The sequence below is a fragment of the Colobus angolensis genome, unplaced genomic scaffold, assembly GCF_000951035.1.
Source record: "Colobus angolensis palliatus isolate OR3802 unplaced genomic scaffold, Cang.pa_1.0 Scaffold101, whole genome shotgun sequence".
Classification (NCBI taxonomy): Eukaryota; Metazoa; Chordata; class Mammalia; order Primates; family Cercopithecidae; genus Colobus; species Colobus angolensis.
Genome location: NW_012111031.1, coordinates 8,993,352 through 9,016,590, shown reverse-complemented (window position 1 = coordinate 9,016,590; position 23,239 = coordinate 8,993,352). Strand labels below are relative to the sequence as shown.

At 40.1% G+C, this 23,239-nt stretch overlaps 1 protein-coding gene across 3 annotated transcripts in view; it reads right to left on the bottom strand.

Annotated features, from left to right (window-relative positions):
- Window positions 1-23,239, bottom strand: part of ENOX1 (ecto-NOX disulfide-thiol exchanger 1) — a 612,013-nt gene that overhangs the window by 67,761 nt on the left and 521,013 nt on the right. The window lies entirely within an intron of this gene.

Here is a 23,239-nt window from a genome sequence, read left to right as displayed (position 1 = left end):
GTAGAAGATGTTTACATGTCTTGAAGCTTAATTCAGGCCTCAGTTGACCTTGTGTGTTTCCACACTAAGTATCAGGGGCATTGCAGTTTTGACACACTGTTAGGTTGTTTGTGATACTGATGCACAAAACTTGTTTTCATATTTGTGAAGGCATCATTATATTCCTTTGAGCAAATGCCTACTTGTAAAAATATATAGGATAGTGCTAATACATTACATTGACAGACGAAAAAATTATAATATAGTCCAACTTGTCCAGTGTTGCTTCATTTTACATATTGCAGTAAAGCCAGCTTTACAGAAACTCTATAAAGCTACTTTGCCAAGTGGCTGGGACCACAGAAGATCCCTTTGCTTTCTCTGTTATGACGGTGATGTTTTATTAGATCAGCAGGACTGAAGTCCAAACTGCAATCAATATATCAGCCGAGAAAATTGCTGATATAAACTGTCAAAACACTAAGCTATGGCCTACACTGCTATTTTTAAGCAGGGCCACTGAAGGGATTTTTGTAAGCCCTGAGCTTCCCTTGCCCTATCAACTGTAACTCATGTGAAGGCTTTTCCTTGTCTGCCAAAAGCACAGCGCTGCGCAGTGCGAATTCTTTGGGACCTAGTGATGTGTTAATATATACATAGGCTGGAGAATACATTCAAGAGCTGCAAACCAGACCCTGGAAACAGCTCTGACTATTCAAAGCTTCTTGACAACAAAGGACTAGTTGGAAAAGACAGAAGTGCATTTCTTCTGCTACTGTACATAACAACTGCTGTACTAATGATCTGGAAATGTTAGTGGATTCCTGCCATGAAGAGACCTGTCTCCAACAGCCAGGCTACGTCTTCAGGGCCTTGACAAGCTGGCTGCAGAGCTGCCTGGCCAGTTCCTAACCATCAAAGCCTGGAGAAACACTGGCACTGGATTTCTCAGGCTTAAACCTACCAACTGGAAGGATTAAATTAAATCTCCAAAACTACTGGTTTGGGGGAATTTTGCAGGGTAGGAAATACTCAGAAAAACACACTGCGCTTTCCCTTGGGCTTGCTTGTTCTGTTAACTGCTGTAAGAACCTACTTTGGTCCTGTAGCATAAACAGTGATTTCTTCCAATTTTCTAAAAGCTCAGTGCGTCCTATTTCACCACCTGCTCATGAAATAATCAATCACATGTGAGGTAATGTACACATTCCACATTCTCTCACTTAACAATTTATGGGATTTAATTGTGCATCACTGATGAAAGTACAGAAACCAAGGAGCCCATATTGCACTTTGGCATAGTGATAAGTACCTATATTGTGTCCAGGCAGTGGGGAATGGCTCTGTTCCTTCATTCACATTCTTAACTGGCCCCAGAACAGTTCCAAAGGGAACTGGTGCCCTGACTTGGGTAATGCTGAGTGGATTTTACTTCGTGAGACAATTTCAAATCCAATCCTTAAATCTCTTTTGAAAAATGACCCAAATGAAAGATAGGAAGTTGTCTTCAAAGGTAGGTAGCTTATGTTTGCTTACTGCAGCGCTTGAGGTGGCAAAACCAAATATAACTGATGTCCAGAAGAAGGGAGATGGACATTAATAATGGTGTATCTGTATCATCAGACATTATGCAGCCCTTTAAAATGAAGTTGCACAAATGTCTTCTAATGACACAGAAGTTCAAAAAGCACTGCTCAGCAAAAAATGCATTCAGGTTACAAAATTCAACTTTGCAGCAGGATCTAGATGCTGTCTCTAGGTGGGTGGGTTCACGGATCTTTCTGTTTTGCTTGTCAATTTTCTGATATATCTGTAACAAACACACGCTGGTTTAGTAATGAGAAAAAATCAAATGAATTTCAGATTGGGGAAGAACAAAGAAAGGAATACTACTTGGACACATCTCTCACCTATTACCAATACTGTGAATAAATAAGAGGGAGAAGTGCATTGGAGTCTTCATTTCATCCACATACTTACAACTCTTCCTTCTATTAAAACACACACAAATACACACACACACACACACACACACCTTTCCCTTGACCACTCTTCTTCTTTTAGTCTCCCTCTTATCTCATCCATTCTTGGATTCACACTTCTTAAATGTAATGTCTTCCCTCTCATCAGTGCTTCCTTTTCTTCTTATGTGTAGGCAATCACTTCAATGATGTAGTGTCTAAATTTTTATTTCAATGTGTTTTTCCAGAACATATATTGTCGTTGTTTTGTGTGTATTTTTATGTGATATTATGTTTCCTATTGTTTACTATGTTTTAAATTAGCATTATGTTTTTAAGATCCATCCATGTTACTATTTTTTTAATAAATGAATTTATTAAAAAACCTAATGGATTTTCCCTTTTTATTCCCAAAATGTGCTATACATAAGGAAACTTTGAAATTCCCTTGAGATTTTACTGAGCGTGATTTATTATTATTTTTATTATACTTTTAAGTTCTGGGATATATGTGCACAACGTGCAGGTTTGTTACACAGGTATACACGTTACTATTTTATGTATCTAATCCATGCTTCTGATGGGGTACATCCACCCAGTTTTACCCAACCCTCTCTCACAGTGAAGGCCATTCAGATTACCCCAATTCTTCCTGCTGTATACAAGTCTGCAATGGACCATGCTAGTGCAAGTTACCTTATGGCCCTATGGGAGGATTTCCCTGGGATGCGTATCCAGTGGTAGAACTCTTAGGTCAAAGAGTGAATTTGGCAAAGCTGCTCTCTGGGATGGTTATGCCAGTCTACCTGCCTGTCAGTGGTGTGTAAGAGCTGCTGTGCTCCACTGAATAATAACACTAAAAGCATTGTTTAGCTTTCTAATTGTTGCCGGTTTAATAGAACACCAAGATTCTTCAACTTTGAAAAATTTTGTACTTCTTTGATTCCCTGTGATTTTAAGCATCTTATATGCTTGCTAGCTATGGGGGTTTATTCTCCATTAATATTATCTGGGAAGATTTTCAAACAAATACTTATTTCTGGACCTGACAGAAGACCAATTAACTCAGAATACTGAGAGGTGGGACCCAGGCACTGATCATTTTTAAAACACCTTCACAGGTAATTATTCTAATGTGTAACTGGGGATGAAAACCACTGTATCCTGAAATGCTTATTTAATCTTCATTCTACTATAATGTGACTTTAATCCATAGTACTGTACTCAAACTGTTCTCACGACAGTCACCAGTGCCTTGCTAATTGCCAACTAGTATTGCAGGTTCTTTTCTTCTCACTACACGCTCTCTCCAGGGGATCCTAGTCACGCCCATGGCTTTAACTACATATCACACGTGCTGGTGCTTTACAAGAGGCCTTTACCGCCTCTGCCTCTTTCTTACCACCTACCAGACCCTTCACTTCCTGTGTTTCCAACTGTGCCCATTAGCACACCTACCCTTCCCACCCCAACCAGTCTAAACCTCTTCCCCTGGTATCCAGAGTTAAAACCTTGAAGTCAGCGCTGGCCCTTTCATCACTCTCACAACCTCTTTGCCGGTTCCTTGACCTTTTCTCCATCGCATCCTTGCTGTCATCGTGAAGGCTACCATCTCCTCTCCTCTGGGTTCTTCCTGTTCTCCCTGCCGTTTACCCGACACTCCTGAGAGAGTTGACTTCCCATGAATTAAAGTGCTCCCATGATTAAAAGTACTGTAAATTCTCTAACCCCTGTAGATACAATCTAAACCTCTAAACTCATCCTTCCCCAGACATGCCTGTTGCTTCCATGACTTATGATAAGTTTCCCACTCAGAATTCTGTCTGGCTGATTCCTACTCATTCCTTAAGCACCACCTCAAATGCTGCTTTTGGCCCAAGATCAACTCAGATGATGTCTTTGTAAAACTGAAAAGAGCCCCATCCTCTGTAGGCAGATGCAATCCCTCACCAGGCAGATGGCTGGGCACTGGCTTTGAGGCTTGATTTCATTCCCACTTACCCCTTTGGCCTGCTGCTCTTGTCCAGGGCAGAACCTACACTATGAAATGTGGTAGACTTGGGTTCTTCCTTCATAAAAATGTTCTCTAATCACTGAAGCAAAGTTAGTTCATCTACCTTCTTGCTCCCAAAACACTTGATACGGTATACCATATTTCATATCTGTCTCCCCAACCAGACTACATTCACCAATATTAAGGTCAATGATTAGGTTACCTCGAATATGTAATAGGTGCTAAATGAATAAATGAAGGGATAAATAATGTTTGCTCTTGTTTCCCCACTTCTGTGGGATTAAACCATGATCTAGTAATAACAACAACAACAAAAAACCCACCAAAACAACAAAACAACCCCCCAAAAAACCACCTGAGGAACAATAAACTACTAATGTATTGTTCTAAACATAGGGGTATATACAACTTTTTGAGGAAAAGAGCAGTTTCATTTAAGACATTTTGATTCATTACTTGGCAGTTCCAGATATCCTTCTTAATCTGAAAAGAAATATTTCTCAACAGGCTAAGGAAATCTAATCAATGAATTTATAATTATGTAATTTATTCTTCAAGTTTCACCACAATAAGCACAAAATCACCACTATCAGAAAAATAAAATCAACACTCCTAGACTGTTTTCTGCATTCTATAAAGTTAATGCGCTCTTTTGTTTTCAAGGTATAAACTCATAATCTAATATTTATGTATTCAAAACAACGATGATTCAAAACTGCCACTCATTTGACTAGAGGTCCTATAAAAGCAGGGAGGTAGTTCACAACTAGATCATTTAAGTCAGCCTTTCAGGTCTTTTTCACTTGAAATGTATGAGTGTCTATAATCTTTCTAGTTTGAATTTTTAAATACTAAAGTGCCTCAATTATGGAAGTTCATAAGCAGCTAGAACTTAATCAGAAGAGTCTCTTGGTTGGATTGGCTGATGGCAGCATAATTTTAATTTAACATTTGAGAGTGTGGCGTTAAACAGATGCACTATTACATTCTTTGGTGGTTACAATTGAGTGTGTTCCAATTAGACAATTATCCATATGCCAATCAAGTGGAAACACTTGGGCAGGCCATAAGCAGGTAAATAAATGCTGTACCTGACACATCTTGATATTCCCAGGCCACTGATTTAATGGGATCATCAAAGAGCATTACAAATGTTATTTGGCGACCTAGAATAAGTGAGGTCACATTTCCATTTTTACAGGTTGGAGAATCATGGGCACACAGAGGTTAAGTCAGATATCCAAGGTCATGCTGTCTGAGAGACCCACCACTTGCACTACTCAATTTTCCTCCCTCAACCCATGGTTTCTAGCCTGGCAATCACACTGCGCTGTGAATTTGGAATGGAAATCAGCACATGCCAAATGTAAAATCCTCCTAGCAACGACTTCTATCTAAACAGTCATCATTTCCATGTAGAAGCCAGGCTTGTTAGAGACATGCTTTTGTGTATACTTCTGTGAGCGGTGTGGTAAAATTTGACGTCCCTTTAAGAACAATAATCCCTTCCTTGTCTTTTTTCTTAAATTGTATAATTTTGTTACCAAGGTGAAGTTTTTATATAGGTAACAGATTATATAAGGTTGGTTCCATGAAAGTCATAGATGACAGTGCAAATATCCTATGTCAAACACATCAGCCACATCTCGTTATAAGCTGAAACTCACAGGATTGTGATAATTCAGGAATCTTTGGCAGGATAGTGTGGGGTTAGGGGAACTTCTGTGGGAGAGAGGAAGTACCCTTCCTAAATTTAGGTTGGTGGTGGGTCGGGTAAACTAACACAAGGTAGATAGATATAGACAGTGACTGACACCAACACACACACACACACACACACACACACACACAATTTCTTTTCTTATTCTCTTTGTTTCAGGATTTACCCCGTGCTTGGCTCTTGGTTTAGTTCTAAAACAATCTGCTAATATTTATCCATTCATTCCTTTAGTCAACACTGAACTCCTGCTGTGTGCATGGCACTGGGCTGGGCAATGTGAAGGACACAGAGGAAACAACAGTAAGTAGCCTCTCCTCTAGATGCTGGGTCACAAAGATTCTTATACGCACATGATAACTAAGTCAGGACAGTACAAAGTACTCTTATAATGGCTATAACTGGTGTGGTTTCCATAGGAATCCAGGAGATTTCCGGGGATCAGTTTAGGGGTCAGGAAAATGAGCTCAGGGGATCCATCTTGAATCACAACTTGTTCCACTTATTGGAAATGAGCCACTGAATATTCATGATAATAGTGTGGAAATAGTTGAACCCACAGAATGTTATCAATTTAAATTCAATGTGTTTTTACTCTTTTGGTTCAGTTTTTATAACTGTTGTTCCATCTCTATAACTTTGCTATAAATCAGATGTCCTACTCAGTGGGATAATCCTTTAAGGCTAGTAGAATATCACCTAAGGAAATGAGGCCCAGAGGTTTCCAAAGGGAATTCTCACCAAAGGAGATGGTGGGTGTGACTGTGTCTGATGATCTCATCCCAGCAGTCCTTTTACAATTTGCTCTATGTGGTGATACCCTGAGAGTGTCCTGCCCCAGCCTGCCTCTGTATCCTGTTGCCAACCTGATTTTTCCCAGTATTTCAGCCTGCAATCTGAACTCCACCAGCTCTGCCAGATCCCTGTCCTACTGTAGATGGAAGTATCCACCCCTTCATCCCCTTTCTCTTGGTGGGATCCTGTTACGTCCCACCACCCCACAGCTTACTATGTCTTCATGTCTCCCCAGGACTCTCCAGACCATCCACTGCTCCATCAAGTAAGTTTTGGTTCTCACTGACGTCAGAACTCTTTAGGAATGTCAGCCGTAGGTCCCACTGATGAGGTTCTACCTATGCTTGTTTTCCATCTGACACTGAATCCTGAGCTAATCCCTGATTGCTAGAGAAAGTCTGAGATGTAAAAAATCAAGTGAACACTATCACAACCTGAGAACCTAAGAGCAAGGCTTTGCCTAAAGGCAAACACATCTAACAGGGTTTCTGACAAAGGAGAGAACCTGTCTCTGGGGAAGGGCAATCATTTACCGCCTGGTATCTACAAGGCTCACTTTTCTCCTTGGGAAAAAAGGAATTGAACTAGCTTGAATTTTCTTGTTACATGGGCTGGTAAGACTACTCAAGATCTATTCTAGTTTAAAATGTCATCTGCTTCTACCTGGGGATGAAACTGCACTCAATTTACACTCAGGTATGAGGGTATCCAAGCCTATGGCCAGTGTATTAATCCTGGTGCCCCCCTCTCTGCCTCAGGCATGGTGACCCCTGGGGGGAGAAACATCTCTCGGAGAGAACTCCACCATTCAGATGACTGATAACAGGAACGCTGGATCATAGAAATGAAATTGTGTTCAGAGCCTAATATCCTATTACACTAGGCTATACATATTTAATTCCTTGGGTCTTTCCTCATAAATCAATTCCTCTAGGCCTTTCATCTCATCAATATCTTTTCTGATATTGAATTTTAAATGCCATTCTCATTGCTAGGCAGAAAGGCAATCTCTTGTTCGTGATGAGATCAGGCTTCATTTATAGCTGAGAGATGGTGGGAGCATGGCCCTGTTCCCTGACCCTGCTGTTAAGATCCTAATGTCAGCCAGACCGCACAGCCCAGGTGCGGGCCTGCCTGGGTTGATCTCTGAGAGGTCAAGGCAATGATCCCTGGGGTCATGCCTATCATTACTCTGGGAGCCTGGGACAGCTATGGAGAGGAGTGAGAAAGCTCAAGTAAGTGTTTCCAAGGGTCTGGCTTCTCATGGGGGTGCCTGAGGCATGAAGGACCCTGCTGCCCCTGACCTGGCAAGGATTCCTGTGGAATGACTAAGGCACGAGCTGAAGGATGCACACCGTGTGCGTACATCTGAGCAGTATCTCCCAGGGCAAGGGTGAAGGGAGGGCAAAGGCTGTGTGTTCTCTAGGGGAAGAGAGGGCATGGAGGAACTCCAGAGAACGAGGCCTTAGAGCTGAAATGTTTCCAGGTTCCCCAGGGCTGGCCTAGAATGCAGTGGGATTTCCTCTCCTGCAGAGAAAAGGAAAAAAATCCAAGAATCTTTGAGCCATGAAAAATTTCCAAAGGGAGGAGTGAGGTTTTTTAGGACCTCAAGAGGCACAGAGAGGTTGAGAAAACACAGGAAGCCATCTGAGATGCAGATTTGAGGGCCTAAGTCTGCAGGAAGTGGTGGGGCACCAAGGACAGGGCCTGGGCTACCTGCCTTGGTATAGGAGTTAAGCAGGTACAATTGTACAAAATGTAAAAACAATAATAAATCTAAAGGTGTATCCATCTATCATCACTATGCACCAGCAATTCTAAGCAAAATAATTGAAAAACTGTCCTTCCTCACAGCAATCTTTTGCTGATCTAAATTCTAATTGTTGCCATTACTGTTAAGATTTAATAATATGTATATAATCTTCAAATTAGCATATTCTGTTGCTTGCCTTTTAACAAACATTTTATGTGGAAACTGATTTGGAAAATTTCTAGCTTTATACAGTCTGCCCCAGCTCTCTCTCACACGTGGACTTAGCTGCACACATTTGTTCTGATTTGAGCTTGCTTTGGATACTGTGTCTCCAGCCTCCTGTAGCACTACATATATTCTGCATTTCTATACTAGATTCAAAATAAACAATGACAGCACAGTTTTGCAAAGACGATGAACTAGAACTTGAGCTACTTCCGTTCATCCCACAACACCACTCTGAGAATTTTTATGTTTAAAATTTAAAACAATGAAACATTTTTAGTTGGCAAGTGAAAATTTTAGTTCGTATGTAAAATATGTTTATGTTTCAGTATTTTTAAAATTGAAATTTTTCTTTATAGATTGCTAGCTTTAAAACTAAAAGACAAATCAAGAAAATGTTGTATCAGAGACACAATACTTGTCTAAATTGTGCCCTTTGCATTTGGTTTTATTAATACTTATGATTTACTGAACAATTATTTATATACAGCAATATGTTAACTATAATCAAGAACCAAAGTTCAAACTGGTAGGTAAAGAAAACTATTGAATAGATAGTTGCAATTTTTTCCTTTTATCACACTATTTTATTTTCTTACTGGCATAAATATACATGAAGTTCAAAAGAAGAAAAAATTTAGTCTGCATTTCTTTCTTGGCCATTATTATTCATTCCATTTTATGATAGTTAATGAAAATAATGTTGTCTAAATTTAAAGGAGGAAATATTTAAAAAAAAGATCCTCTGAGTGTTAAATTTCACTAGGCACACAATTATCAGGCAGTCAGTGCCTGAGACGGGGAGAGTCATGACCTTGGCCTGTTGGGCTGGGGGCTGGGGAGAACTGTTTCATCAGACAAGATTTTAGAGACCATTTCCTTTGCTTGAACGTGCCCCTGGGAGGGACTGGTGTGCAAGACAGATGCTTCATGGCATTCCCATAATCCACTGGAGTTACTGATTATGATATACTATATCCCAATATGGCAGCATGATTCTGAAAAGAAATATGGTCAAGGACTGGCAAAAAGACAAAAACGAAGCTGCATGTCGACATTTCAAAGGCTAGCATGATTAGCTCCATTATCGGCTTGCTGTGCAAGCTTGAACAAGCTACTTTCCTGCTCTGGTCTCCTCTTTTCCCTAAGACTTCTATCCTTACAACTGTCGCATGAGGAATTATCGATCATTTGCAAAGCAAGATATCGATGAATTTCTTGACTACAGAACACAGTAAAGGTGGATGTAAAAGTGGTTTGGAAGGCTCTAAAATCTATTTTCTCTTCTACAGATAATTTTCTTCACAGTGTAATTTGCAGGGTCATCTCAGGTTCCTGTTTTTCACTTTCTTCACATGTTAAATAAATATAAGAATACTTACCAGTGGGATATTCTATCACTAAAGAACATGCGTTAAGTATGTGAGGCTCCTTGAAGGGCAGAGGGTGCCCACTGAGTTAAATGAAAGTGCTGCCATTATCCTCTTTGCAAAAATGGAGACACTAAGACCCACAAGGTGAAGTGACATTTAAGTCATATGAGTGGGCAGTACTGGGGATTAATATTCAGAGAGAAAGGTCGGTTGTTCAGCCCCAGCCTAGCCATGCTGGGTGTCCTCCTTCAACCCATGTTTAAAAAATAGGCCAGCCAATTTGAATTAACACCATTCATGCACTTCACAAGAGAAGGTGTCAAATACCTTGCTGAAGTAGGAACATGTATCAGTGATATTCTTTCCCTTGCCTTTGCTGGCAGTTCTGCTGCAAATGATAATCCAATTTGCTTGGATTTATTTATTCTTATCACTTTTGTTTTCTGCAATTATGTGAGGTGGTCATCACCCAACCTCTGGGGACGTGTACAGTTGTTAATGTAGAAATTTAAAATATTAACATGCTTTCCAGCCAGGTTGGCCCATTTACTTCAAATCAAATAAGAACCTGATTGAACAGCTGGGTCTTGCACTATGCCCTGAAGGCCAACAGAAATTTGTTCTTTCTTTACAGATTTTATAACCGAGTCATGATCAGAGATTACGGCTAGAAAAACCCCTATGGGTGACTTGTAACCAAAGGCCCGTGGCCCTCTTTGGAGGTGCCTTTTGCAAAGCAAACTGGGCCTCATTCGGTTTACATTGGAGAACCAAACAATAACTTGTTTTAGCATCATTTACAACAGATATTACCATCATCACTAGTCTCTTTGGTTGCAGTTTTAGGAAAGAAGCTTTTGCCTTAATGATTATGGAGTAAGAATGTGAGTTGGAGTCCAGAGAGCTTTTAGTTAAATCTTAGTGGTGAGAGTTGCAATGATCTAGCCTGTTTTGCAGATCAGTGAAGAGAGAAAATATAGCTGAAGGTCTGATCCATCAGCCACAGATGTCGGACTAAGGATGGAAAACTTTATTATGGATCTACAAGGTCTGTATCACCTATATTACTTAACTCCTGATAATTGTAGAACTTTAGTGACGTTAATTCAATGATTACAATATTCCCAATTTTTCTTTGTTAACATAAGTAAACATTTTTATGACTATGAGAATCAGACATTTAGGGGTAGGGTAAAGAGAGAAGAATAGCCCTGAACTTAGCACATTTAATCTTTAGGTGGCTCTGGAACAAGATATGTAAATGGCACATTCATCAATCACTAAGGGAAGTGAGAGGGAGAGGAAGTTTGCTCCTTCCTCCAAAGTTTTCAAGTTATTTAAACACATTTAGGCTGCTCTGGAACCCAACATTTTAGGAGTGTCAGAGTAACTAGAACCTTTGGAGGTCTCCAAGTTTCACCTATTCCCTACTCCAGGGTCAAGCCCTGGATAGACAGGTGAGGGCTGCATTAGACAGGAACAGTTTCCCCATAGGCTTTCAACCACCTGTAGCAACTACTGAACCTCTGAACGATCTCAGATTTGTCCTGTTTTTGAACTTCAGACTCCTTGTAAGGAAAAATAATAATAATAATAAAAATAGCAGCAGCATCCGAAAACCTCAACAAATACTGTCATTGTGAAATGTGCCACATATTCTTAATACCTGCTGCTGCAATGTGTCCGGCAAAATACAATACAGCAACACCATCTTGCATAGATTCCAAAGTGCAGAAAATTATCTTAAACTAATCTTCTCTGCTTCAGAAACATTAAATATAGAAAGCATTAAAGAAGTGAGCTGAGTTAGACCCTTTGCAATAAATGGTGTCAGCATGGCCATGAATGGTAACAGCAAAAAAGGCTTCCAAGATATGAAAATTAAGAGAAATTAGAGCCCCAACTTCACACTTATTATCAATATCCACGTGCCTGTGAAGAGCTCCTCTAGCTTTAGCAATCCCCCTACTCTCAGTTCACAATTGCATACATTTTAACATTGCATGTGACATTTATCCGTGAAAATTTCCAATCACAAATTTTGCTGAAGTCATCTGAAAGTCCAGCTGCTCAGAGTGATGGCACAGAAAAGATGATCATTTGTGATATATGGGTACTTAAGTTTTCACTGTAGAAACAGGGGAGGGATAACACCAAGGTTAGTGTTGATGATTTTTCAAGTGAAGAATAGGAAGACAACGTTTTTAGGGTCTGCTGGTAGACTTCATGTAGCAATCTTTTTCTGCTTCCAGGGACAATTTGAAAATGTGAATCATGATACAAATCAAGTGACATAAATCAGTTGCATTCTAGTCCAAGTGATTATATGAGGACTGAGAGAGATTATATTGGGATTAATCTGGGAAGGTTAAAAAAAAAAATCACATTTTGTCACTGAAGTTGCTAGGGATAACCTTTATCAGAATAAGAAAGTTCCTTTCTATTCTAAGTTGTTAAAAGCTTCATTTTTCTTTGGTTGTTTTAATTTAAAATCATGAATGGATATTTGGTGGCCATCAAAATGATTGTTTTATTCTGGTTTTGCCTGTTAATGAGATATATTACATTGATAGATTTTTCAAATTTTGAACTAACCTTGCATTCCTAGAATAAATCCAGTTTGGTGATTTATAAAATACCAGATTAATTTTGCTTTTCTAAAGGAATTATAAATCTTTGTTCATAACTGAGCTTGGCCTATAATTTTTCGATTTTAACTTTTAACTGTTCTTGTTTTATTTCAGTATTAAGTATACTAGCCTTATGAATTAGTTGGAAAGTGTGTCTTCCTTTTGTGTTCTTTGAATGAGTTAGTTAAAGATTGGTATTCTTTTTCTCTTTCTTTTTTTTTTGAGATAGGGTCTTGCTCTGTTGTCCAGGCTGGAGTGCAGTGGCTCGACTGCAGCCTCAACCTCCTAGGCTCAATGATCCTCCCGAGTAGCTGGGACTACAGACGTGTGCCACCATGCCTGGCTGATTTTTTAATTTTTTGTAGAGAAAGAGTTTTGCCATTTTACCCAGACTGGTCTCAAACTTCTGGGCTCAAGTGATCTGCCTGCCTTAGCCTCCCAAAGCGCTGGGATTACAGGCATGAGCCATCACGCCCACCCTTGGTATTATTTTTCTTGAATGTTTGGTAGAACTTGCCTAAAAAGCAATTTTGGGTCTGTTGCTTTGATGTAAAATTTTAAGCTAGTGGCCAGGCGGGGTGGCTCACGCCTGTAATCCCAGCACTTTGGGAGGCCGAGGCGGGTAGATCACGAGGTCAGGAGTTTGAGACCAGTCTGGCCAATATAGTGAAACCCCGTCTCTACTAAAACAACACAAAAATTAGCTGGGCATGGTGGCACACGCCTGTAGCCCCAGCTGCTCAGGAGGCTGAGGCAGGAGAATCGCTTGAACCCAGAAGGCAGAAGTTGCAGTGAGCCGAAATCACGCCACTGCACTCCAGCCTGGGCGGCAGAGCAAGACTCGGTCTCAAAAAAAAAAAACGAAGTTTAAGCTATTAATTCAAGCTTTCAATTTCTTTCCAATTGAATTTTGTTTAGTTATTTTTTCCTATTGAAATTTCTCTGTATCACCAAAGTTAAAAACTTTTGTCATAAAGCTATTCCTAATATTCTTATATTTCTTTAGTCTCTGTTGCCTCTAGAGTCATACCTCATTTTTAATACTGTTTTTAGGTTGTTCTCTTTTTTTCTTGACACCTATTGCCAAAGATTTTCCATTTTATTTGTCTTTTCAAACATTTGGCTTTGTTGATCTTCTCTATTGTATGGTTGGTTGCTATTTTAGTTATTTTTATTCTTTCTATTATCCCCTCTACTTTGTGTTTATTATTTTTTGTTTGTTTATTTGAGACAGGATCTCACTCTGCTACCCAGGCTGGAGAATACAGTGGTGCAATCATGGCTCACTACAGCTTTGACCTCCCAGGCTCAAGGGAATTATCCCACCTTAGCTTCCTAGTTATCTGGGATCACAGGCACATGCCACTATGCTTAGCTACTTATTATTATTTTTTTAAGAGATGGGGTCTCACTATGTTGACCAGGCTGGTCTCAAACTCCTGGGCTCAACCAGATCCTCCCTCCTTGGCCTCCCAAAGTGTTGAGATTACAAGTGTTAGCAACTGTACCTGGCCTATTGTTTTTTTCAATAGAAATGGGATGCTTACCTCACTGTTACTAGTTTTCTTTTTTCCTAAAACAAAGTTTAAAATTTTTCCTCTAAGTTCTGCTTTAGCTGCATCCCACAAGTTTTGATATACTATGTTTTAATTATCAATTACTTCTAAGTATTTTTAAGTTAATTCTAATTTCTTTTTGAAGCTGTAAAAATGATGTATGTTTTAAACTTTCCAGATGTATGGAATTTATTTTAGTTATCATTTTTGGCACTGATTTCTAACAATTTAGTGTGGTCAGAAAATACAATACCATTCTTTTGACATCTGTTGAGATTTGCTTTAAGGACTAGTATGGGATTAATTTTTGTAAATGTTCCCAGTATATTTGAAAAGTATGATTTTCTTTATATGTCCTACATATTGAGCTTATAGTAGCTTACAGTTACAATGTTACGGACTTTACAGTTAGGCCTTTACAAAAACTTCCTGAAATAAACTGTAAGTAGCACTGAAGATAAGATATACAAACCATCAGGAAAGAAATATAAATACCAGAGAGAAGAGGACACGGTGCACAGAGAATGAGAGAACAAAATCATAGCGTACCACCCTACGTTTAAATGACTGAAAAATGCGTAACACGCTGGCTCAGCAAATGACTTAGTATAAAAATGTAAATCATAGGTGGAAATATACATATCTTAACAGCATGAAGGAGAGTTCCAAAGCTGGCCAAGGAAACCCACTCTGACTGAATCCCCGAGTGGGACCTGGTTTAACATAAATTAAGATGGTAATGGTGGTGGAGGGCATAAAAAATAGAATGCAGTTGTCTCGTGGGTCAGCAGGATGAATTAAGAGAACAAAAGGAAGAAGAAAATAAGGTAATTTTTAAAATCTCTTTGAAAAGTCACTGTGTTGGTCTTTCATTTATAAGCACTACTTATTACATTCTTCCTGGGAAACTTACTGCCAAAGTTCAAATACACTTTCTTCTTCATTCTCTTCCCCAGTAAATAAGGCCGCTGTGGCTATTTGTGAAAGGTGTGTGTGTGTGTGAAAGAGAGAGAGGGGAGATAGGAATAGAGACAGAGACACAGAGAAGAAACAGGAAGCACAAAAACTGGAAACTGGAGAGGTAATGAGAGGCAATTATAAAAGAGGAGAAAGAAATGTGTAGAGAAGGAGAGTCAGAGACACAGACAGAAGAAACAGAAAGTACAAAAACGAGACAGGCAATTACCAGATGGAAGAAGCTGCACGTAGATAATAACTTGGCGATGCAGGGTGTATTTACTGATCAACTGAGTGAAATGGGTGGTCTGTAAAGTGAGGACCAGATTGGGCCCTAGCTTGTTTAAGTTTCCCTTGATGACTATTCAGGGTGCTTTGTTAAACAGAGGAGAAAACATAGTCTTTAACTAACCATCTAACATCTTGGAACTGAATTCCCAATTCCACACTTTGGTTGCAATTCCAGACACTTTAACTGACTAAGTTTGGCTGTTTGATTGGACAGTATTTAAAAATGATGAACACTCTATGTTTATATGTAGATGGAGAAAAAGACTGAAAGGCTATATATAAATGTTAGCAATAGTTACATCTACATAATGACACCATGAATGATTTTTATTTCCTTTTATATATTTCTTTTATGTTTCCAAGTTTTGTGCATTGAGCATAAATTCTTTTGTAAAATGAAAAAATAAAACAAAAATTTAAATGACAAAACCTAGGCCCAGGAAAACTGCTACACCTACGTTTCTCTTCCTCTGTGTTTTCTCTTAGTCATGTAAAGAGGATTTTTTTGCCAAGGCAGGCAGATCACCTGAGGTCAGGAGTTTGAGACCAGCCTGGCCAACATGGTGAAACCTTGTCTCTACTAAAAATACAAAAATCAGCCAGGTGTGGTGGCAGGTACCTGTAATCCCAGCACTTGGGAGGCTGAGGCAGGAGAATAGAATAGCTTGAACTTGGCAGGCAGAGGTTACCCTGAGCCGAGATTGCACCACTGTACTCCAGCCTGGGTGACAACAGTGAGACTTTATCTAAAAAAAAAAAAGAGTTTTTTTCCCCCTTTAATTCTTCTTTCCTCTTTGTTCCAATGCTGTATTTCTTCACTCCCATCAAATTTCTCCCTGCATTTTCTTCACTGCTTTCATTTCTGATGAGAAGGGAACTGCCTGGTCTTCCTAATCTTCCTAATCCTCATGTTGCCTCTTCTAGCCAGCTGCATGAGAAAGCCCTGGAGCATGAAGACCCCCAACTGCGGTGGGAGTTGAGATGGGTAATTACATCAGTTTGGCTGGGAGCAGGACACCTGCTACAGACAGACAGCCATGTTGCTGGCAGGGTTCAGGGCTTCAGTGTGAATGAGTCGGCTTCTTGGCATTGGTAGACTAGAAAGAAATGAAGTCAAAGCCAGACCACAAGGAATCATTTTAGTGTCTGTAGCTGGAGGGAGAAAGATGACAATGGTCAGCATGGAAGGCCAGTATGTGTCTGCAGCAAAAGTCTGCTTTGATGTATTACATTTAAGAAAAGATCCATTTCACTATAAATCTGGTACTCATAATGGGATATAGACCCTAAGTCAGAAGGCAGTTTCCAAAAGAGGCAGTGAAAGGGAAGGTCATTCAAAGGTCATCCAAAGACTGCCAGGGGCACAGTGTTGGGAAAAGCAGAGTTCCTTTATCCTGGGAATGGAAATCTACTGGAGAGTCAGGATCTCCCATTGCAGACATCAGGGAAAGCAGCAAAAGGCAGAAGCCAAATGATTTTAATAGTCTGCAGGGCAATGCCATTATTTCTGCCCCTGGCTCCCACACTGATTCGTCTGCTAGCCTCATTATTTTGAGAAGGAATGATTGCTAATGAGGATGCATTTGATTAATGGCAGAGCAGGATAACTACTGATGAGACGAAGCCTCTCATAGTTAAATTTTATTAGGGCTTCTCTTCCCCTTCCCAGAAGTGAAGAGATTTGTTTTCATGATTCCAATTAAATAAATAAAAGCTGCATGTATGTTACTTTCCTTTCGCAGGCTCTTACTCTGCTAATGCAAAGACCAAAGTAGGGGCTATGACACAGAGTCAGAAAAAACAGGCAATGCCAGTAATATTTTAGCGATCTCCAAGCATATGAAGGATGGAACTTCCTAGTCTTCTGCTGTCTTGATGATTGCAGTTCTGAAGCACTGCTTTCAGGGTACACTCTGGAAAGCCATGCTGTGGGGTTATTGAGGGAACACAGGGGCTGGGGTCAGACAGGCCTAGGCTGCAGTTCTGACTGTACATGGTATACCTGTGCCCTGGGCCAGTCTCAGGTCTCACCTCTAGGTCTCAGTTTCCTACTTGACACACTGGGATAGTCACATACCCCTGAGTTGTTGTGAGGACCACATAAAATAATGTGAAGGTGCTTTTGTGAGTTAACTGTAGAAACTGGGCCTTCCTGTTGTAAGGGGCATTGGAGCAAACAGCACAGGCCACCCTGTGTCAGGAAATTATGACCTGGACTTGCCCCGACTAACTCTGTGATCCTGAGTCTTCTTTTAAGTCTCAACATCTTTTCATACTTTCACCTGGAATATGGCAATGACAGTTCACATTTATTTGTGAAGAGCTTTTCAAAATGTCCTCATATACATGATCACATGTGATGTATGATTTTATCATAGCAAGCCCTTAGTGAGGTTGGCGGCACCTAGTCTCCAGGAGAAGAACTGGAGGTCCAGACATCCTGACTTTCCCAAAGAAGTACAGAAAACAGTGAAGCTGGAGTCACACTTTCCTTCTACTAGTTCAGTGTTTTCATTTCATTATTCATGCCCTTAGGTGGCATGAGTACAGCTTATCTTCTTCCTCATCTTATGACCTCTGGTCAGTGAAGACGGCAAGACACTCAGTGACCCATCCTCACTCAAAACTGCTAAAAACATATAAGGAGGCTTCCTCTCATCTTCATTTTAGTCTTTGTATCTTGTCCAGAATGGGAAAGTGCTCTGAAAACTCCCAAACCTCTAACAGATGTCATGTGTGATCATTTCAAACAGGTAGGGCTTTGTAATGTAAAGCCCTGGGCCAAGTATTGGAGAATTGGTATCTATTTCTGGTTCCAAATGGAGCCAACCATTCCTTCAAGAGTCTCACACGTTGAAGTGAGATACTTACCTTCTTGGGATGTACCAGGAGTGTAATCTGCAAATGTCAGAAAATGCACACACTGCCAGCAGGAACCCTACAAATGACCTTGAACAGCCTAAGGAAAGGTGCCAAGGAATTATGAGAATTATCATCTTGTGGCCTATTATTTTATTTTATTTTTTTTGAGACGGAGTCTCGCTCTGTCGCCCAGGCTGGAGTGCAGTGGCCGGATCTCAGCTCACTGCAAGCTCCGCCTCCCGGGTTTACGCCATTCTCCTGCCTCAGCCTCCTGAGTAGCTGGGACTACAGGTGCCCGCCACTTCGCCCGGCTAGTTTTTTGTATTTTTAGTAGAGACGGGGTTTCACCATGTTAGCCAGGATGGTCTCGAACTCCTGACCTCGTGATCCACCCGTCTCGGCCTCCCAAAGTGCTGGGATTACAGGCTTGAGCCACCGCGCCCAGCCGTGGCCTATTATTTTAATGCACCATCCCAATATTCTTGGCCGAGGAATGGATAAAAAATGAAATTACAAACCCTGGAGTTGTTAAGAGAAAGGAAGACCATGGTGGACCCCAAATTTGGCAACTCTTGTGAACCTTGACGTTGAAGTCACTGAACCTTTTTAAAGCCATGTAATCTGAGAGATATACATGTTTTATGATTTTTCTGATTCTAGTAAAATGTCAGTGACTTTTAATATGAATGTGGGAAATGTCTTCTGCATTTCTCACATCCATATTCTATTCTATCCTATTCAGAAAGAAGTAAACTTAATCTGGGTTGTCAAAGAATCAGATAAACATGAGGTATGTCTTTGCAGCCATAGCTTGTAAAGACTCCAGGTTTTTATATGTGTATGAGTGTCTATTTATACATACACATTTTTATTTTTTGAACTTTTTAAAGCTGAATATTTGACTACTTGTACATGAGAGTCTAAAAGCTCCTTTCTCTACACTGTAATGAGATTTTCTTGCCCTGTCCAGTGATACTGAATTATTTTCTGTGCTAATGTATAATCTGTCATATATTAAAGATATTATGATATCATTCTTTCTGAATGAGCCAATAACCACATCATTGTGTATGGGCTATTCCTTCCTTCTAATTGAATATTTTTGAGGCTCATGAACTCTACTTAGAAGGTAGATCCTCCTGATATACTGCAACTTAATTTCCAAACTTTCTATCTTTAGTTTTTTTTTTTTTACATTCTACATCTAAGTATTTAAATCTTTCATAAAGGCCCTTAAAATTAGTAAAGTTTCAGGATACAATAACTGTACAAAAATCAGTAGCACTTCTATTCACCAACAATATCCAGGCTGAGTGAAATCAAGAATACAACCCCATTTACAATAGCCACAAAGAAGATGAAATACCTAGGAATACAGCTAACCAAGGAGGTGAAAGATCTCTACAAGGAGAACTACGAAGCACTGCTAAAAGAAATCAGAGATGACACAAATACATGGAAAAACATTCCATCCTCATGGGATGGAAGAGTCAATATCATAACAATGTTCATACTGCCAAAGGAATTTACAGATTCAACACTATTCCTATCAAATTACTAATGTCATCCTTTACAAAATTAAGAAAAACTATTAAAAAATTCATATGGAACCAAAAAGCCCAGACAACCAAAGTAACTTTTAAGCCAAAAGAATAAAGCCAGAGGCATCACACTACCCAACTTCAAACTATATACTAAAAAGCCACAGCAACCAAAACAGCATGATACTGGTACAAAAACAGACACCTAGCCAATGGAACAGAACAGGAAACTGGGAAACAAAGATGCACACTTAACAACCATCTAATATTTGACAAGGCTGACAGAAACAAGCAATGGGGAAACGACTCTCTATTCAATAAACGATTATAGGATAACTGACTAGCCCTAGACAGAAGATTGAAGCTGGAGCCCTAACCTTTCACTGTCTACAAAAATTAACTCAAAACAGGTCAAAGATTTAAATGCAGGACCTCAAACTATAAAAATCCTAGAAGCCAATCTGGAAATTCTCTTCTCGACTTTGGCATTGGCAAAGATTTTTTGGCTAAGTCCCCAAAAGCAATTGTAACAAAACCAAAAATAGACAAGTGGGACCTAATTAAAGAGCTTCTGCAAAGAAAACGAAACTATCAACAGAGTAAACAGACAACCTACACAGAGTGGGAGAAGATATTCACAAACTAGGCAGCTGACAAAGGCCTAATATCCAGAATCTCTAGGGAACTTAAATCAACAAGCAAAAACCAAATAACCCCATTAAAAAATGGACAAGGCACATGAACAGATACATCTCAAAAGAAGACACACAAGTACTCAACAAACATATGAAAAAATGCTCAGCATCACTAATCATCAGAGAAATACAAAGTAAAACCACGATGAGACACCATCTCACACCAGTCAGAATGGCTATCATTAAAAAAGTCAAAAACAACAGATGCTGGTGAGGATGTGGAGAAAAGGGAACACTTATACACTGTTGGTAAGGAATATAAATTAGTAACGCCACTGTGGAAAGCAGTCTGGAGATTTCTCAAAGAACTTAAAATAGAGCTACCATTCGACCCAGCAATGCCATTACTAGGTGTATACCTAAAGGAAAAGAAATCATTCTATCAAAAAGACACAGGCACTCACATGTTCATTGCTATGCTATTCACAATAGGAAAGTCACAGAAGCAACCTAGGTCCCCATAAATGATAAATTTGATGAAGAAGATGGGGCACATATATACCACGGAATACGAATACAACCATAGAACACAAAGAATGAAATCATGTCCTTTGCAGTAACACGGATGTAGGTGGAGGCCATTATCCTAATTGAATTAACACCAGAACAGAAAACCAAATACCGCATCTTCTCAATTATAAGTGGGAGCTAAACACTGAGTACACATGGGCATAAATATGACAGTGACAGACATTGCAGACTACTATAGGGGAGAGAGGGAGAAGAGCAGGGGTTGAAAAACTACCTGTTGGGTACTATGCTCACTACCTGGGTGATGGGATCTGTACCCTAAACCTCAGCATCATGCAATATGCCCATGTAACAAACCTGTACATGTACCCCCTGTATCTAAAATAGAAGTTGAGGCTGGGTGCAGCAGCTCATGCCTGTAATCCCAGCACTTTGGGAGGCCGAGGTGGGCAGATCACCTGAGGTCAGGAGTTCAAGACCAGGCTGGCCAACATGGTGAAACCCCGTCTCTACTAAAAATACAAAAATTAGCCAGGCACAGCGACACATGCCTGTAGTCCCAGCTACTCAGGAGGCAGAGGCAGGAGAATCACCTGAACCTGGGAGGTGGAGGTTGCAGTGAGCTGAGATCACGCCATTGTACTCCAGCCTGCGCAACAGAATGAGACTCCATCTCAAAAAAATAGAGGTGAAAAAAATTTTTTAAAAGCTCTTAAAATATAATTTATCATTACAAAATGTTGAATTTCTGCTTTTAAAGGGATTTCTCTTTTTCCATTTTTCTTGTCCTTCTGTGCTTGTGCATTTTCCTTTGAAAGCAGTTTTTAACTGGAGAGGAAGAACTGTTTGTTCTTCTGCATCCCTCACTCCTTCTGCACATCCTTCCCATCCCTGCGTCTGGAACGGACTCTACTGTTCTGTGTCCTGCACATGCTTGGGAACTTAGGCGTGCCCTGCTCTGGACCATTAGTTCTGCCACCTTCTCTTCTAGGACAAGGAAACAGAAATAGCGTGGAGAGCAAGTTCACTATTTATGTGTCTTTGTTCCATATTTCAGCCTCTTCATGTCACCTTTTCCTATTTGTCTTCCTTTCTTGCTTTCAGAAACTATTTTACTTTGTGCATCTGCCTCTTCTTGCTGAGACAGCTATCTTCACTCCAAAGTATGCCACCTTAAGTTCCCTTGTCCTTCCTCCTAGACATTCACGAACCTGCTTGCTGTTCCTCCTTTCCCTGTGTGTTTCCAGGCAGCCAGAACAATTTGCAATACTCCCCACACTTTCCACTGCACCAGCCCACCCCACCCCGTCCTGGCCACATGGCAACCAAGAACTCATTCAAAGACTGGGTTAAAGTGAAAGGTAAAGGCCCCTGAAACAGGCTCCTGTTCGAGATGTCAGAGGCAATGTGTTTGTATTTTCTTCCTCCAGAGACTCAATTAAAGTGTCTGTCAATGAATAAACTTACAAAAACACGGGGAAAGGAAAGTGAGTTCCAGGAGTTCCTTGTGTATGACAGGTTCTGGCATTCAAGGGATCCCCAAATCTTCTTAAAATGAAGCCTGCCTGACAAAGAGCTCTTGGCTGGCCACTGCCCAGGAGAAAGACTCGGCCATGCAGGAGATCCAGACACAGCAATGAGCAAAGCCATAGAGCTTCACAGAAAAGCAAACCAAGCCCTCCACACCTAAATATACACAGGCTGCCAGCCATCACCTTGCTCATGAAGAAACCTGTACATAAAAGAGACAGACTGAAACACAACAGCTAAACAACCAATCCTGAAGTAAAGAGACATGATTCAGGAACCAGAAAGATCTTAAAATTCCTACTTAGTATTCTTAAAAAGATTTGAGAAGATACTGCACCCATAAGATACGAATCAAGATTGCATGAAAAGAATGATTAGAGGACAAAATAACCTCTTGAAAATAGAATAATATGATTACCAAGCAGAAACTTCAATTGGAAGGATTAAAGATAAAGTTAAAATGGAAGATAATAGGAAAAAGATGCTGGGCATGGTGCATCCACCTATTAGGTCCATTATCGGACTGGTGGGTATTTCAGATAGAAATTAAAAACAGAAAACAAAAGTGAAAAATGATCAGGAAAAAGGAGAGCCTCCTGTCACAAAGTCTTGTGACACTCTTCTGTGCTCTTGCCTGCAGCCCTGCATTTGCTCAGTTCTCTGGAGCACTACCTTGTGAAGTTGGCTGGGAGCATCTGATCTGCTGCACTTTTGAGGATTTCTACAATTTTTAAGGGACAAGGTTTTAAGATATAAAAAAAAATCCCATAAAATATTCGTGAATGTGCTCATTCTATCTCTTTCCCTAAAGTTTTCTAATCATTAAAAGCACCAATAATGCTACCACGGCCTCCTTCACCACCATAGCCACCAACACAGCCACAGCCAC